Consider the following 11,964-nt stretch of genomic DNA (forward strand, 5'->3'; position numbering starts at 1 on the left):
TATGCAATATATAAATAGAACATCTGACCATGAAGGTGAGAGTCAACTCATACCTAAATACACTACAAACCCCTCTGTATACCATTAGGTATGCTTTTGTTTTAATCAAAAACATTTTATTTCATGTCCTCAGTTGTGTTAAGGTAACACTAGTATACTGAGATTTTTGCCTTCACCATATGGTAGATTATTTAAGCGTCTCTGCTCTCGTAACGCACCGACACTGCTTCTACTCTATGCAGTCTTTGCTGCTGCTGCTGCTCAGTTAGTCTTAAACCAGCACCTCCTACACCAAAGCAAGTGTTTGCAGGCTCTAAAGAAGGGGGTGGTTAGCAAATGTCATCACTCCTTCAATCATCGCTCAAAAATGCTTCAAAGAATGAGGAGGTGTCAGTAAAATAGTCAATACTAAGTTGTATTTTCATATCAGTCTTTAATTCTACACCATAGTCTCATTATTATTGTATTTCTGATATGGTTCAATGCTGGTTGCTCAGAAGGTTCTGCAATTTCTCTAGATGCCATTTAATCTTTTGGATTAATAGATTAAGAATCAAGACCTGGCTACTCATGAATGACAGAACAGAGGTAACTTAGCTAAGGAGAAAACAAAGTAGGCCTATCTATGGTTTTTTTGTCAAGAAAAATACTATGCTTAACACCAATACAGATATACTGTACTTGACCCAGACACTAGCAGGTCCGACCTAGACCTGAGGAAACCATCGGCCTCTGTCCCGACTGGCAAGATTCCTTCACCTAACCCAGCATCTGAGATAGAAACAGTTTCAGACTCACACAGCTCTTATGGCTGAGGTATGACAGTTTTAGCAATGCCAATGCACTGCATATACTGCATATGGGCATTGCCAGGAACATTGCTCTTGCTGTATGTCATCATAAGTATGTGCCCACCACAGCTCCCCTACTCGCAGCATTTCAGCACCAAGCAGCAGCAAACAGTGGCACGGAACAAAACAGTACAGGAGATAATTCAGTTAACAACAATATCTGTATTGTCTGTGCATATTGAATTCCCCAGTATCTTGTACATGGCATTTATGATTGATGGGGGCACAGATGTTTCTATAAAGGAGTGTCTCATCATTTAACTTTGTCAAACACTTTTTAAGTATAGTTTTAAAATAGTTCAAGGTTTTCAATTTCCTGTTTATGCTGTTGTTCAAATAAGGACAGGCATTTATGTGCACTGTTACTCCTGTTTACAATGATTTACATAACTGAGAAATGACAGGTGCAACCAATACAAAAAAGTCTGGAGACCTGCTGAGCTCAACTTTATGTATACTGTACAGACAAAGAGTCTCTTTCTGTATTTACGCAAAACTTAGGTTGACCAAGCAGTGTAAACTATATTAGGTTTTTTTTTTTTTTCTGAACTGTTAAAACAAACCCTCCCTACCCATCCCTGCCATGTATAAATTCATTACAAGACCTAGCTTTTTTTTAAACCTTAGTAAATAACAAAAGATGCTAAAAAGAGATGTCAGAGAGAGTAGAAGCATAAACCCTATTTTCCAAGATTTGGGTGGCACTGTGAGGGGTGCAGGAGGAAAACAGAAATCATCCATCCTTGTATGGCTTCCTACCAGAAAATCACCAGATAGCTCTTGTATTAAAAGTGGAACTGATTGCAACACACTCATATAAACTCTCTGCATAAATACAGTATACAGCCTAAGGCATGCACTCCTCACACACAGCCTCAGGTTGAATATATTTAGCTACAGCACACAGATTTACACAGTGCTTCCTTCTTGTCTACAGAAAGCTTCGGAGAGACATCCCTGATGGCCTCCCATCCCCCTCATCCCTGCTTCCAATCTCCTCCCTGCTCTTCCCCGCTCCTCCCCCACCTTCTCTGTCTCTGTGTGAGACTTCAGCACTCACCACTAAAGGCAGAAAAACAGGTTGATAAGGAGAGACTCCTACAGCTTTACCTTTCAATGTAGGGAGTGATGTGGACTGTGATTCAGCTCAGATGTTGCTGCTCCTCAGCCTCGGTTAACAACATCATATGACCATAAACCACCTGCTCATTTACTTGTCATGTGACTAGATTAGGCCCTTACTAAGATCTCTGGGAATTGTAGTTCAGCATTGAGGGTTGGCCAGGCTGGAATTTCATTTCAGAAAAGATCTTGTGAGAGGTGGGGATTTAATTTCACTTAACTCCAAGCTTTTTATAGGATTTATAATTAATGTGATCCATGACCCATATTTTAGGGCAACAAATTGTTATTATTGCTAGCCATTTTGCTAATGTTTAACAGCACTGAAAAAAATCCTTCATTGTACTAATGCACTAGTGCCCTGCAGAGCCACAGTAAGGAGTGTAACATTGAAGCAATATCCAAAATAACATACACCGCTTTGCATAAGTAAATCAATGTGATGCACCAAAAGGTAACATGCAGGATATTATTAAATAGTAAAAATAAAAAGCCTTATAGTAATAATTCATTGCAATTGCTCACACGTGATGTTAATCATTATCTGCCCTATCTACTGTTGCATCTCATAAATAATACTAATATACTATTACTGTAGTTATTATTATTATTATTGTCCTCTATTATTATTATTATTATTATGATTATTATTATTATTATTATGTTTGCAAATAACATAAGCATCAGGCACAAATGTAGAAAAGAATGAAACACTCAGACCTGTTTGGCTTAAGGTCTCAGCACTTGGCACAGAGTAATGCTGGAACTAGAGGCTGACAGTGAGCCCAGCTGGAGAGCAGGTCTGAGCCAAATCTGACCATTCTCACAGCAGAGCTGAGCCACTCCTTCTCTGCTACAGTGTATGCGTAGTGCTGAGGTCTGAGGGTTAATATTAGTGAGTAGATATTAGAGTTGATCATTTTAGATGATTAAAACCGATAACTCAAACCCACTAGAGAAAAATTTAAGTTATGCAAATAAATAAATAAATCAATAAATAACTTTTAAGAGAGAAGCTTTCTAAGTAGGCAAACTGTGAAATTCTTCAATGGAAACATTATTTCCTTTCATCTTTTATTATTCCAAATGTGAATGTAAGCAAAAGAGCGGAATATATACTAGAAAGTCGGAATTTTTAATTTAAACTCATAGATAGGTAGATTTACTATAAAGCCCTTTGGCTGTAATTGTACCAGACATTTGAAAGATAACAGAAAAAATAACATTTTTTTTTCTATTTACAGTAGGCCTGATTCCACCTTGTATCTATTTCCTCAAACAAAGGTTGAAGCAGAAAGCTCTTATTTGATTCTGTCTGCTTTAACGCTGTTATTAAAATTCCCCTCAGCTCTGTGCTGCTCTGTGTTGTTGTGCAGTTGAACCCTCTGACTGCTCCTGCTCTTCTAACTACAAACTGGAATCTCTCCAGGGGCATCATGTCCACAGAGACATCTGCCTCACTGACACCAAAGTGACCTTCACACCCTCCCACTGTGTGATCAGCTTGGTGCACATGGCGAGAAAAACTACAGACACTGTGGCCAGCTGTCCTGTCCGTGAGGCTGATATATCTGGTTATCGAGCTTAATGACATCTTTGGACCTCAGCCAAATCGGTGTTGTCCACGCCTCTGCTGAATCTCTTCTCTTTAGTTAGTTAGTATGTGAAAACAAGGATTTTGGCCTCTGACTGTAATTGTGCGATTTTGGGTTATGTTTAAGAGGTCTTGGTGGCAGAGGCATTGCCATTTTGATTTCAAAGTTTTTGTCACGATAAGGGCTGGACACCCTCCTTGATGCAACCCTCTTATTTACTCAGGCTTGGGACCGAGAATAAGACTGCACTGGCTTTTTCAACCTCAGTAGCTGTGTCTAGCCACCCTGGTCTTCTAAGGTGGTCTCCCATCCAAGCACTAAGCAGGCCTGAAATATATATATATATGTACATATATATATGTATGTACATGTAATATGTGTACATGTGGCTTTTCTCAATTTCAGTTCCTCTACCAGAGAGTTTGAGTGTTCTTCGTGTATCTTAGCTGTTCCTGGCATTGCGCTTTTCTGAACTGAGAGCGCTGATGTTGTTCCTGGGATGTGTTGGAGCCACTCTCCCAGTTTGGGGGGTCACAACCCTGATGGTGGCAATTACCACTGGAACCAGTGTTGCCTACACCTTCCATATCTTCTCTAGCTCTTCTTTCAACCCTTGGCATTTCTCAAGCTCCTCATGTTCCTTCTTCCTCATGTTGCTATCACTTGGGATTGCTACCTCTACCACATCAGCCTTCTTCTGCTGTTTGTCCAGTACTACTATGTCTGGTTGGTTAGCCATCACCAGTTTGTCGGTCTGTATCTGGAAGACCCACAGGATCATTCACCACTACCTGTGCAGGTGTATCCCATTTTGACCTCAGGACCTCTGGCCCGTGCACAGATGTTTCTATACACTATGCCAGCCACTTGGATATGGTCTTCCATATATGCCTTCTAGTTACCCACTGTTGTGTGCTGGATTGTCTCAGGAGCATCTGTGCATAGCCTGCACCTGGTGTCCTGCCTGGTGTGGTAGACCCAGGCCTCTATCGATCTTGTGCTCAGGGCGTAGGTGTTGATGGCTTGGACCTTGTTCTTCCAATTTAGGTGACTTCTTAGGACTTGTCTTACTCTCTGTAGGTATTTGGCTGTGGTGGCTTTCCTTGCAGCTTATTCTTGGTTTCCATTTGCCTGTGGGAATCCAAGGTACTTCTAGCTGTCCTCAACATCTGCTATGCTGCGTTCTGGCAGTTGAAATCCTTTAGTCCTGACAACCTTCCCTCTATCACCTGACCACACTCCATTCCGAATTAGTGACTCACATCAGTGAGTCGATGTACTCTCTCCACTCCTGGTGTACAGCTTGGTGTCATTTATATATAGGAGGTAGCTGATGGTTGCTCCATTTTGTAGTCAGTCTCCGTAGCCAGTCTTATTTATGACTTGGCTGACGGGGTTCAAGCCTACGCAGAACAGCAGTGGGAAAGAATGGAAACTTAGAACTCTTTCCACAGATGGTCAATAGGATTTAGATCAGGGCCACTTCAGAATAGTCCATTGTTTTGTTCTTAGCATTCTTGGGTGCTTTTAACTGTGTTTTGGGTTATTATCCTGTTGGATGACCTGCAACCAAGCTTTCTGAAACTGGGCAGCACATTTCGCTCCACAATGCATTGATAGTTTTCATAGAGAGAAATAGATTTCATTGTAGCTCAATGTGCCAGATGCAGCAAAGCAGCCACAGAACATGACCGAGCGTTCTCCATGTTTCACAGCAGGTACAGTGTTCTTTTCTTTTTATGCTTCAATTTTGCGTCTGTGAACATAGAACTGATGTGACTCACCACAAAGCTCCAGTTTTAACTCATCTTTGGCAAACAGAATTTATATTTGAACGTGAAATTAGTGTAAGGCTATTCTAAAAAGAAAACAGAGGTGGTGCACTATCCACTCAGACTGTACAGTAATTTAACATGGATGACAGTGTGTAGAATCATGGCAGCATATGCCAAACACAAACTGCATGAGCAGAGAGGAGCAGCAGCAGGGAGTGGCTGCACAGAGATGAACATACGGACATTTAACAGGACAGATGCTCCAGGCATTATCGAATTGCAACAGTACAGAGGGTGTCCAAGGAGTTCCAAGGAGGACTTAAGTTGTTCTCAAAAAAGTAAAAACAAAAACATAAACATACACATAAAATTAAGGTGTCCAAAATTAGCAAGTGGCTAATGGGGCTTAGACACAATGTTAACCACAGTCATTCCCTAACCTTAACCAAAGTGCTTTTGTTGTTAAAATCTTTATTTATACAGGAGGTTTCATTCAGGGCCTAGCTCTCTTTTGCAAGAAGATCCTGACTACACTCATAACTGTATAGTCACACCTGGAAGCTGCCCAGCAAAAAAGACTAAACAGCTCCACTGGAGCAGTTTGGGGTTTAGCATCTCACTCAAGGACACTTTATCACTGGTAAACAAGGGAGGAGCAAATGCCGCTATTTCACTGTCCACCATTAGCATGCTTATATTTGCAAGTTACTAACCAATTGAAGTAAACTGCTACTCATAAATTTTATTGCATTACTTAGTGTTTCATATTTCACTACCATCTTTGAGTTGAAGAAACTTATATACATCAGTTTTTAGCCTCGACTGACCGACTGATCCGTTTGTCTGAGCATGATTCAGTTTTGTTTATTAAAACACAACATCCACTCTTTACTGTTCTGATGTTGCTAACTTTTTTATTCTTGCAGATTTGTGTTCCAACATAAATCCACATTAGCCCTGTGAGTAGCTTTGACTTATTCTTTACATTTTAGCTTTATTTTATTCTTTAAATCTTAATCATTTAATCTTCAGTGAATGCAGTGTGCTAATCAGTCACAGATTCAGTCTCATAAGTAAAATTAGTGTACTACTTACAGTACATTAACTGATATGATTATATCCTAGCACACTGAACTTTACACACAATTCAAATTTACAGAACTTTCACATGAAGGACTGTCTCTGTTCAGACGTGATGTATAATAGTAGTTTTTAGGATGGAAAGTGTACATTAGATATTTTAGATGTATATGTGGACAACAATTTGTGCTTTATTGCTGTGATATGTACTGTATGTTTATACAGAATTGTGATCATTTTCTGGCATTGTGTGTTTAATGCAGCATGTAAGAAAAATGTGTGGTTTTCTCAAAATCAAATCAACTTAAAATTTGAATACAAATAATTTGGCTTTTAGTATATTGGATTCAACATATTACTTCCAGCCTATTAGGTGCCAAGTCAGTTTCATTCAAACATTCAATTTGAAATGTTGGTGCTAAATAAAACTTATTACAGTTTATCCTGACACTGAATTTCCGTAGTAATATCAGTCCAGATTGATACACATTGTAGTTAGGTGTTTTAAGCAATAGGATAGTTCATGTTGGAGGGATTTTTACAATCCACATCCACTAGTGAATCAAACCAGTGTTTTTGCATATTATGGAGAACTGTCCATTTTTAGCATTTTTAGCTTGGTAAATGATCTTAATTTTATTACCTGATAGATTTGTTGTGTAGAGTGTAAACTACAGCAAAAAGTGTATGATGCATTCATGTGCTGATTAGAGGCTCTAAAATATGAGATATGAAAGTTGTCAAGTGAACAGCAGCAAATTCACACTTTGAAAAGGTACATGAGCAAATGAAATCCAGAAGACAAACATTATACAGACATTAACATTTTAAAAAATATGGCAGTGGTTGTTATAATATTATCACAGTACAATATTGTAAAAAGCGATTATACAGCCACATCTGTGAGCATACCATCGCTATCTCATACACTGCCAGGCAAAGCTATAATTTGAACTCTTTTCTTTATCCATATGTGTGTTTCTCTGTGTGTGTGTATGTGTGGGTGGGTGTGCAGGGGGTCCCAGACAACTGCTGGGCCAGGGAGGGAGTACAACTTGTAGCCCTTGCTTCTCCTCTGTAGTGAAACCCTGCTCGGCTGTCTTTGTGAACAGTGATGAGACAGGAAGAGAAACAGCATGAAACTGCCTCCAGATTGAATTATGCATGCTTCCATCTGCTGACAGAGGACCAGTCTGTCAAGCCTCCTCAGTGTCACTGCATACACACAGATACACAGCTCACTTTACTCACACAGATCTATAGTTCATCTGCCCACTTCATCTATAACAAATACAATCCCTCAGGTTAACTGTGCCATTCACTTCACTCTACTTCACTGTTCATCCTTGTGGAATTGGCAGATTTCAGAGTAAACAAAAAGCATTCATCAGTATTCCCAGCAAGACTGTTCTTCAGTACTTCAGTATCTGCATACGAGTGACTACCCATGTATGGCACTGTGATGGCATATTTTAAAGTTGCCAGTTGCTGATATTTCATAAATTTTTCTTTTATTTTTCAAGCTTGTCACTTGAACATTGCTGACTGACACAGTTGATCTCTTATCGGCATGTAAGAAAAAACATTAATTATTTGTAAGTACAAGTGTGCAAAGGAAAATAAAAGAAAGCACTGATGGGTAGTGAGAAGACTGCAATAACTGCAAGAAAAGTGGGAGTGGCAGGGCCAGAAATGGCCGAAGACGTTGGTGGCCGACAAGCACAATGAGAAGCAAAATAACAGCAGGCAAAAGCAGGGCAGAGGTAGTCAATGTGAAAGAATCATGTTTTTAAGGAAATTTTATTTAATTTATTTATTTATTTGGATTTGGACACAGAGAACACATAGATCCATCCATCTATCCATGTTCTGCCACTTTATCTGGTTATTGCCCCCAGCAGTGGTCTAAGTAGAGACACCCAGACTTCCTTCTCCTCAGACACTTCCTCCAGCTCTTCTAGGGGAATACCGAGGCATTCCCAGGCCAGCCAAGAGACATAGTCCCTCTAGTGTGTCCTGGGTCTTCCCTGGGACCTTCTTCCGGTGGGAAATGCCAGGGGGCATCCGGAACAGATGCCCGAGCCACCTCAGGTGGCTCCTCTCAATGTGTAGGAGCAGCAGTTCTACTCTGAGCTCCTCCTGGGTGACCGAGCTCCTCACCCTATCGCTAAGGAAACATGCAGCCAACCTGTGGTGGAGCTCATTATGGCTGCTTGTATCTGAGATCCATTCAGTCATGCCCCAGAGCTCATGACCATAGGTGTGGGTAGCAACATGGATTGACTGGTAAATTGAGAGCTTCACCCTTTGACTCAGCTCCTTCTTCACCACAACAGATTGGTACATCAACTGGATTACTGCTGCTACACCGATCTATCTGTCAATCTCCCGTTCCATTCCTCCCTCATTCATGAACAAGACCCCAAGATACTTAAACTAGGTAGGATTGGACTGGAAAAAGGTGGTTTGCATTCTCCGTGTTGGACGAGAAAAAACAGATCCATAAATAGTGTGGTACTAAAAATATAGTTAAAATTCAGCCACAATGACTACCACTGATATTTAGATTTGATCAGGCTGTAAAATATGTTTTGCATCACAGGGTAAAGACAGAAACTCTGCTCCCAACAAAGTCAGCATGAGTTGTGCAAGCATGTACCCAGAAATATGCTCATGTTCAAGTGACTAATTCCTCTGACACCTATGATAATTATGTTTACAATGTTCTAATATGAGTGTAGAGAGGTTGTGGTGGAAGGATGGGTCAACAAAACAATAGACTAACATGGCGACATAGGAATCCCACCCAAGTCACTTTAGTACCACATTATGTTCAAGTCAGTTTCATTGTCTGCCTCCACATAAGTGCAGGTTTAGAAATTCTGGATATATATGCATAGCATCAAATCCCAGGGACCAGATTCATACAATCAAATATATAAAGCGGTGCCTTTTTTTCTTTAATATTTCAGAACTGAATGTTATGTGTGTTTGTATGCATAGTGTATGAGTTTAAATGACACCTGGCAACTTTTTTAGGTGTTATTATGCACTGCCATTATACATGACTGTGTAACACTATTTTTGTCCTACTGGGAATGACTCAGAAGGCCTAATCCTTAATTGCTGATCTCCATGATGATATTTTTGTACGAGCAATTCTTTGTGTTAATTTTAACTTAAAACTTGTTCCACAACACAGATTATATTATTACTATAATATTTGTAATAATACCACACAATTCCCCAAAAGAAACAAAAAAGAAAGAAAGCTGCACAAGGTGCAGATAAAAATATTATGGATAATACCTTAAATACACACTTATCTCTAAAAAAAAAAAAGAACATACTGAGCAAACTCAGATGTCACAACTAAATCCATTCTCTCCCTTTTAAAAATGAGATATATGCAATATGAAATGCAAAGAAATATAATCATGATGCTCACACTTTCAAATATAAAATGGGAATTTAAAAGTATCATGCATCATACAGAGTCCTTGCATGTAGACATGCTTTGTCAGAAATAAAAAAGGTACATAAATACATAAATTTAGAACATAACTAAAAATATATTTGTAATGGCTTTATTTGTAATTCTTTTTAACATGATGCTGGTTATTTACACTGTGTGGCTCTCAGGTGCTTTCTGTGTCTGTGCTCTAACAGTTGTATGATGCTGTGTGCTGTTAATGGTGAATGCTGCTTGCTGACATATTTTGTACTTGATTTAATGATACCTGTCTATGGGGTGAGGCATGCAATCCATGGTCACCATTTAATTGAGCGTGCCTTTATGTGGGCAAATAAGTTCTTATTAAAGAAGCTTCAAAAAAGAAAACATGGTTGCTAGGTACTCTCTCTCTCTTTACCAGTAACTTGCACAGTCTGTGTGCCTGTGTGACCCAACAAAGCAGAATAATAAACTGTTCTCTGATAACACTGTGAACATGTGTCCCAAGGGACAAAAACACACCTCTCTGAAGGGACTCCAGGGGGTTTCCAACTAAACAAAGAGTGTAGAGGCTTAGCAGTTGGGTCATGGATCTCATAATTGCTCCATTTTGTACAGTGTAGATATTTGGTATAGGTTGAAACGTGCATTATGCAGCCGTTGACACGTTTGCTACCTCTGGGACACATGGTTTCATTCTCCTTCCATGCAGTATTTCTGTCCTCTGACAGTGTTCACAGGTGCAAAAATCATGATTCTGATTGGTTGCAAGATGGATTAACTTCAGTAACCAAATAGTTTAACCAGACATAAAGTGACATTTGTGTTTAATCCGATTATTGTTACAAAACCCATGGTTGAACCTTGTAAAACTCTTGTTCAGCAAGATGTTGCCTTGCAATGCCAACAACAGACATTTGGAAAACCTTTAGGAAATCTTTAAAACTTAAAATATAGAAGCATGTTTATATAATTAGATGTATATGTAAATTAGCGACATATGGCATTTTGTTAGCATATGAACAGGGCCTTAAGGAGGATACTCTATAAATTTGTATATCATGACTGTAATAGTTGGAGCATAAAAACAGCTTGGTACAGTGGACACATGAACACAATGCAATGCCTGGCTTGGCTGTTAAAAATGGTTTTATTTTTTACAGATTGGGTCAGCGTAGCAGCTACAGCTCCATTTATCACCAACACTGGAGCACCACAAGGATTTGTGCTGAGCCCTTTCCTCTATATATTATGTATTAATGACTGTTCCTCACCTATAATATTAAATAATATGTATATTAAATATGCAGACAACCCCACCATTCTGGGACTTTTCAGATAAACTATCCTTTGGACAATATCAAACTCAATTTCACAGTTCATAGAGTGGTGCAAACAGAACCACCTTCAACTTGACACCAATAAAACAAAAGAAATGGTTTTTGGGGCTATGGCCCAACATCACACCACCATCGACAATATCACAATAGAAACAGTGGGTTGCTTCAAATACCTCGGACTCACAATTGACAATAAATTTAGCTTTGACACACACGCACAATGGACTTACAAAAAAGATGCAACCAGTTATCAGTAATCAGTTATCCACAAACTTATAGGACTACATGTCTTCCCACATCTCCTCCTAATGTTATACATTGTTTATCATGTTTTTTCTATATGCTTACAATCAAAAACTGGAATATACTCAGAAAATAATCAATAATGCCTCAAAGGTTATAGGTCCTCCCACTCTTCACCTCACCCAGTTAAATTCAAAGGCCATAACCCACATTGCACATACAATAACACAAGACAACCCTCATCCACTGCACCACTACTTCAGCCCACTGCCTTCTGGACGTAGATACAGAACTCTGAGATATAATAGAATACGCTTTAAAAATGGCCTCATACTATCAGCCATCTCTGCTATAAACCACCAGTAAAAACTGTGTTTTCCTATTGTTTGTAACATGCATGTGCATTTTTGTTGGGGTTGGCATATCTTTGGAATGTTTTGTATTATGTTTATCAATGTATGTATATATAATACATCTTTCCCATGTACAGAATCTGGGAAAATG

The 11,964-nt window shown here is 39.2% G+C and overlaps 1 protein-coding gene across 1 annotated transcript in view; it reads right to left on the reverse strand.

The window, feature by feature from the left end:
* Positions 1-2,038, reverse strand: part of tsnare1 (T-SNARE Domain Containing 1) — a 130,297-nt gene extending 128,259 nt beyond the window's left edge. The window contains exon 1 of the mRNA XM_026293782.1: positions 1,962-2,038. The gene's annotated coding sequence lies outside the window, so the exon portion shown is untranslated. The remainder of the gene's footprint in view (positions 1-1,961) is intronic.
* Between the last annotated feature and the right edge of the window lie 9,926 nt (positions 2,039-11,964).

The sequence above is a fragment of the Mastacembelus armatus genome, chromosome 16 (genome assembly GCF_900324485.2).
Source record: "Mastacembelus armatus chromosome 16, fMasArm1.2, whole genome shotgun sequence".
NCBI lineage: Eukaryota > Metazoa > Chordata > Actinopteri > Synbranchiformes > Mastacembelidae > Mastacembelus > Mastacembelus armatus.